We start from the raw sequence: 7,686 nt of genomic DNA on the forward strand, positions 1-7,686 counted from the left end.
GATCCATAGTCCCTCACATTTCACAAAATGAATTTTTTGTCCCTCATATTTCAAAAAATAAATTGTTTCAACCCTCACATTTCACAAAATGAATTTTTTTAGCCCTCATATTTTATAAAATAAATTTTTTCATCCCTCATTGATCATGTGTACAGCTAATTTTTTTTTTAAACTAATGTATATATTTATTTGATTTCACCTGACCAATACGAATAGCATGTAATATATCTCTATTTGATCTTGGCTGAACGTACTGTTTAGGTCAAATTAACATAGATATATATAGTGGTTTAAAAAAATTATTAATTTTTTTCACTCATGTTCATTCTTTTTACTAAAAATTGAAAACAAAGAAGACATTTACTTCTAAACATAGTCTAGTGTTTATATCGAATTAAATTTGGACAGAAAAATAAATAAAGGAAAATATGACAAAAAGAAATAAGTGATTGACACTTTCAAATTTTAAGATAATCATAAGATAAGAAATTCAACTGTTGGTTTTAAAGGTAACGAGTAAAAATTTTATATTTAAATTGCAATTTGTTAGCATGAATAAAGAATTCGAATTAACACCGATTAATTAGATGGTCTTATTACACAACTCAATACATGAATTATTCCCAAAAAAGAAAAGGTTACAAATATTGAATAGATTCACATGGTGAAATAAAAAATATATATATGTGGGTTTAAAATAAAATTATTAGATTGAAACCCATGTATATATCTATTGAATAGTATATGTACAACTACAATTAGTCTATTTACATGAAATCAAATAGAGATATATTATATGCTATTTGTATTGTTCGGGTGAAATCAAATAAATATATACATAGATTTGAAAAAAATTATTTGTACACATGATCAATAAGAGATAAAAAATTCATTTTATAAAATGTGAAAGATGAAAAAATTCATTTTATGAAATGTGAGGGACTAAATAATTCATTTTATGAAATGTAAGGGACTATAGATGGATTATGTAAATTTTGATTTGACAATTTTATCCCTAAAAAATGGTCACATGCAAGACACGTGATAAATTCCCGCAAAAAAATTAGTCGAAAATCTAGGTAGGGATCAAATTTGACCAATGTAAATTTATAAGGGACGAAAAATTACACTTTTAAAAGTGAGGGACGAAAAAAGTTATTTTACAAAATGTAAAGGACGTTTTACAAAAGTTGGTCAGGGAACTCAGTTATTTTCTTATGAATAAAAATTGATTATTTAGCACCTAATTTTAGCCTCATTCCTGTATTACTATGTTTACATTCAGCAAATTTACATTTTTGAACTTTCAAGTTATGCTCAAGGGAAATTAAAAAAAAAAAGAAACGTATTTAACGGGAGGGAAATAAGTAAAGTAGTCCATAAATTTAGAATATTAATAATTAGAGAAAAAAACTCCTTTTTTCTTTAGAAAATACCACCTTAAGATTATTAACTTAACAAGAAAAGGTACAATGATGGGGACATTAAAAGTATACATAGAAACTTTTAAAATCTCCACAAGAATTTCACTGAAAATAAAAGTAGAATATTCTAAAATGTCGAAGTCTTTGTCGGGGTATTTACTTCTATCCAACGGCTAAGTGTATTTTAGATGTTCTTTTTAGGGATTACATTGGCATTTAATTGGAGATGTATGTATTTAATTCTTCAATTCAAAATATGGAAATTTCTAGAGCACACTGATTTTGACAGGATTATCAATAATAAGGGTGATGGACATATGTAGCCAAAAAAAAAAAATCAAGAAATTGGAGTTTAGCATACAGTTAATAGCTTCAGCCAGTGAAGATGAATTGAGACACGAAATTATTAAATTCCGTGAAAAAAAAGTGACGAAAAGGAACAAAAACGCAGATGTCATTTGATGATTGCTAGACAATAAGCACTTACTCATTAAGGTATATTTTGGATGTTAAAGTACTTTGAAAAGTAAAGTTAATTAGGAAACATATAAAAGACGAATTCATTGAACTAATTACCAACAACCGCGGAAAGAACAATTGATGGAGTCCCATAAAAGTGGAGTAGAAGAAATTGGAATGTTTATTGATGAGAAGTTGGTGAAAGGGGGAAAATAGGTACCAACGACCGATTAGGGTGCATTTAATTAAGCAGAAAATGATTTATAGACCCAAGCGTGTAATAACAAAAAAAAAAAAAATTTTTTTGGGTGAATGAGGAGAAAATGAACTGAGACTAGGGGATTTTTTTTTTTTTTTGGTTAGATGCCGATCTGGGCGATAGAGGAAAGCAATAGTTGGTTGAAATTTAAGTAGCATTCAGGGGTCGCATAGAGGAATTTCAAATTCGATTAAAGATAGGTTTTTTTTTTTATGTTAATACATATTTATTTTTCTTAGTAAAAACAAGGAAACAGAAAAGAAATCCATGTTCTTGGTATGAACATTATTAGCACATAAGTAGTGTTTTCAGTGTGTTCTTATTTAAACAATGTATAGTTATTTTTTTCCTTTTTTGATGATAAGCTAATACAAGTAAAATCATGTTGAAAATATATCTGCTTGTTTAAATATATATATATATATATATATATATATATATATATATATATATATATATATATATATGCAAGTTCTGCTTTTTTGTCTTTTTGAGGAAGTTGTTGTATCTAAAATCATGGTGGAAGAAAGAGAGGGTGTGAATAGTTGTATTCAAAATCATGGTAGAGAAAAAGAGAGGATTTGAGTATTTTTAAATAACTTTAAAGGATATTTTTTATTTAACATTACCTGACATAAATTGTTTACACCAAAGACAAGATTCTTCCATTATACACAGTAAGTATAGATATTCCAACTGCATAGAGAGAGATTAACATTATTTGCAATGTATTGATTTTTGCAATTTGTGTTTGTAAATTGGTAACTATAAAATGGGGGTGAAAGTGGTAATGTAGAATGTATAAATATTATTGATTTGTATTTTTTGAATTTGTAATTGTGGGACACTAAGTTTTAACCCCAGAAAAAAAAAAAACAGGTTAATTGGCTGTTTGTTTTCTCAATTGCGGGATAAGGGGTTTGTTTTCCCGTTTAGTGGTCAACGCCACCTTTTTCTCCGTTCCCACGGTCAATGCCATTTTTTTTGGGATAATTTCCAAAACCTCCCTCACAACATTTGAAAATTTCACCTGGTATCCTTGAGATTTTCAATATTACACATACCTGTCTAGACCCTAAAAAAGACCATAATAGCCTTAACAATATATTTGTTTCATGCAATTAAACAATCCACTACTAATCTTGTTCATATGAATACATCACACAATTAGATATTTAATAGAAACAAAAATAAAATTCACTCATAGAATAACTAATCATGTACTAAACACAATAATAACATATTAAAATTTAATTTTAGCTTTGTTTGAAGGATCTGTAGATGAATAGAAGAAGATGTAAATTGGGTTTAAAAAGGATAGGGTTGGTATTGACACTCCAATATTGAGGGATAGGATGTTATATTGATGCAGTTATTGAAATTTTTTGAGTTTAACCGTGCAATTTTTTTTTATTTTGATTGAGGTTTTAGAATTTAAGGATTAATGGTGATAATTATACTAATTTGAAATGTGGTAATATGAAAGGTTTAAAATAGTATAAATGAGGGTCGAAAATGAGTTTGAAATTTTGTGCATGTTCAATAAATTTTGAATAATTTTATAAGAAGGTGAAATGAACTTTATAATATCATGAGAGCATTTTGGATTATTCATTCAAAATTTTAACCATTAAATAGTTTTAGTTACCAAAACGGTAAACTCGATGGAGGTATATGTAATTTTTCAAAACTCAAGAAAATTAGGTGAAATTGTTAAAAACTTCAAGGGAGGTTTCCAAAATTATCCCTTTTTGTCCCTTCCCACTCTCCTATTCCCTCCTTAAACCCCTACCCCAACGCTGCATGCCAGGAGGCGAACTGCTGACTTGATAAGCAGGAGCGTAGGTCCCTAACCAATAGCCCAAAGAGGAAAATATGACACAAAAAAAAATAGAGATACAAAAATGTAGTAAACCATGTAGTCATTGTAATTACATGCTTACTTTGTGATTAAGCCCTTAATGACTAAGAAATAGGGGATCATGTGTTGGGTTTGTGAAGTGATCAACTAACCTGTTACTCTTATTAACATTTTGCTGACAAGGTTGGAGATTATCTTATAAGTAATCGTCAGAACCAGCTTGTAAATACCAACTAAAGAGGAAAACATGAGAGGCAAGTTTCTTGATAGGGGAGAGGCAAAGTGAGTCACAAGGAGACAAAATGGGTTTTTGAAATAAAAAGGCATTTAATAAAAAATGGATTTTTGAATTTTGAAAATATGTGAAAATGGCCAAAATGGGACTTTTACAAATGCGACAATGCGGGCCTAATAAAATTGATAAGAGAATATTTGACGTATATTTTGTACAAGTTTGGCATGAATTTTTGGTATGTTTTGAGAAGATTAAAGCCATATTTGAACTCTTTTGGTGATACTTGCTTAAATATTGTTTAAGTGTTCAAAACTTGATAAATGAGTGGATTAATGCGTTAATTTTGTGAAATTGTGAAGGATATCGCGGTATGAAATTCATGCATGAGATGAAAGAAATGTAAGGATCGTCTAGAGGATAAAGTACACAAGAAATTAGAAGCAAAAATGAAGAAAAAAGGAAAAGAAGTGAAAAACTGGAAAATTATCAGCACGGATCCGAGCTTGGATCCGTGTGAGTAAAGGGCGATCCGAGCCCTCGTCTGTACTTTTGGAGTAGTGTATCCAAGGTCATACGATCCGAGCTCGGATCCATCAGAGAAAGTCCTCGGATCGATAAGATCCGAGCTCAGATCGATCTTCACCCCTCGGATCCGAGGCTCGGATCTGCCTCTCTCTTCAGCAAGTGGCACAGTCGTTTTTTCTCACTTTTCACACAACTTTCCAGCTATCTTGGGAGAGAAAATTTGGTGGCACATGCTTCTGCAACAAAAGAGAAGACCAAATGAGTTATTGACTAGTCAAAACAACATATCTTTTGACTTCCTTTACAAAATCTAAGTGGTTGAAATTATGAAAGAGAAAAAAATGCCTTTCTACCACCTTTTATGCAGAGACACAAGGGAGAAGCCAAATGACCTTACGTAGCTAGTTTTCCTTCTTGTAACTAGTTTCTCTCTAGCTAGGAGTGTTTTGAGAAGCCTTTGGAGTTTTCACTTGTAATCATCTTGTACAAGAACATAGCAGAAATTGGAGGGTTTCACCATCAATTGGCTAAACTTTCTTTTATTTTTCTTGTACTTGTACTTTATGATGTTTTGTATTAATAAACTTGTGAGTTTGATTGTTAAATCATTCATGAGTAGCTAAACTTCTTAATCTAGGGAGTAGATAAAACTTATGGCTAAATGAGATAAATTGAATGTGATTTACACTTGTTATATCTTATATTAACTTGTCTATTTGTGCATGTAGTAATTACTTGTTATTGCTTGATAACCAATAGTATGTTTATAGTTGTTATTATTCAATAAGAATTGGTAGTAACAATGGAAATACATGAGTAGAGCTTAAGTTGTATGTTCATGAAAATAGAGATACACTTAAGTGGATTACTTAGCATTTCATGAAAGAAAACAGAGTAGTAGTAGTATTTCACCATGAAAATAGGAAAAACTGGACTACTCTAAACCATTTTATCATGAGAATGAAGTTTGGTAATATTGGAAATGAATCCCAGGTTAAACAAGAATAATAACAAGAGGCAAATCCATATATTTGTATTGTTTATGCCATAAATGGAATCTACATCCCTACATTTATCCTAGAATGAAAATTCTCCATTTGCATTTAGCATTTGGTAAACTAGATTTGTAGATCAGATTTGTAGAAAATAGCAATATGATTTCTCTGCTCAAATTCATTCATAATTCTAAATAATAGAGAAAACAAGGACCTAATAATTGGTTAATTTGCTCTTTGTGGGATCGACTCGATACATACCCTACATTACAATTTTGGCCTGTATACTTGCAGTTAAACGGGTATAAGATCGGATTTAAACTTGTATTGATATAAAAGTCCCGTAAAGTTTTTGGCGCCGCTGCTAGGGAGCTGCAATATTAGAGCCTAATCATCTCTATTAATTTAGATATTTCCATTGTTTTTTTTCAAGTTGTTTATAGTTGATTTTAACAATTAAAACTGCAAAAATTTCTCTTGTTTTTATTTGTAGTGTATGCACCGATCAAATCAAGAAATTGTACTTTTCGATCCTGAAATTGAGAGGACACTACGGAGACAAAGGAGGAAAACACCGCATCAAGAGAAACAAGAGATTTGGCAGCCGATAGAAGAAATTTTAATAGAATTATCATTTAAAAAAGAAATGGCGGAAAATGAATCAAATAGGCAAATTCAACGAAATTTTGCTTTACCGGGAACACAAGATTCTCAAACTAGCATTGCAAGGCCAACGGTAAATGCTAATAATTTTGAGATTAAACCATCACTGATTCAAATGGTACAACAATCTCAATATGGAGGTAATGCTACCGAAAATCAAAATTCTCACTTGTCAACATTTCTTGAAATCTGTGACACAATTAAGTTCAATGGTGTTAGTGATGATGCAATTAAACTGCGATTGTTTCCATTCTCGTTAAGGGCCAAAGCCAAGATTTGGCTACAATCTCATCCTCCAAACACTTTTACTACTTGGGCTGAATTAGCTAAGGTTTTTCTTAATAAATTCTTTCCACCTGAAAAAACTGCTAAACTTAGAATGGATATAACTAGTTTCTCTCAACAGGAAGGAGAGACATTATATGAAACTTGGGAGTGCTATCGGGAATTGCAACGAAAATGCCCTCATCATGGTTTACCAGATTAGCTAGTAGTCCAAATATTTTACAATGGTCTCACCTATCCAGCACAGACGCATGTAGATGCGGCAGCAGGAGAAGCATTGATGCGAAAGACAGTCGAGGAAGCTCAACAATTGATTGAAAAATGGCTGTTAACAACTACCAATGGGCAAACGAACGAGGTAATACAAGGAGAACCGCAGGTATGCTCGAAATAGATATCTTGAATATGTTAAGTGCAAAAATGAATAATGTGGTTAAGATGCTTAATAGGCACGTTGGTTCTAACTCTAATTAAGGAGTAGTTGTTGCATGTGGCACTACTTGCGGCAGAAATCATGATGATTCTATGTGTTCTAGCAGCGAACAGGTTCAATATCTTAACAATTACAACCGTCCAACCCAAAACAATCCATACTCCAATACCTATAATCCAAGATGGCGTAATCACCCGAATTTTTGATGGAAGGATCAAGGGAACCAACAAAGACCAGTTAATCCACCGGATTTTTAACCGAAACAACCATTTTCGGAGTCCAAACTAGTTTGGAAATTGGCAATTGAAAAGCTGGCAAATGTATCAAATGATAAAATTGAAAAGTTAGCCAGTGCCACTACTCAACGGTTTGAAAGAATTGAACGAAGGATGGACCAACTAACCAATATGTACAGGAATGTTGAGATCCAATTAGGGTAAATAGCAAATGCGGTTAACAATCGCAACCAATGGGATTTACCTAGCAAGACTGAGGTGAACCCAAGGGAGCATGTGAAAGGTATAACACTCCGTAGTGGTAAAGAAGT

At 31.6% G+C, this 7,686-nt stretch overlaps 1 non-coding gene across 1 annotated transcript; it reads right to left on the reverse strand.

Moving 5' to 3' along the window:
- Nucleotides 1-6,791: 6,791 nt before the first annotated feature.
- LOC113728341 (small nucleolar RNA R71) lies at nt 6,792-6,898 on the reverse strand. The gene has a single exon (XR_003458065.1). It is a non-coding gene; the product is annotated as a small nucleolar RNA R71 (small nucleolar RNA).
- Nucleotides 6,899-7,686: the final 788 nt, after the last annotated feature.

The sequence above is a fragment of the Coffea arabica genome, chromosome 2c, assembly GCF_036785885.1.
Source record: "Coffea arabica cultivar ET-39 chromosome 2c, Coffea Arabica ET-39 HiFi, whole genome shotgun sequence".
Taxonomy (NCBI): Eukaryota; Viridiplantae; Streptophyta; class Magnoliopsida; order Gentianales; family Rubiaceae; genus Coffea; species Coffea arabica.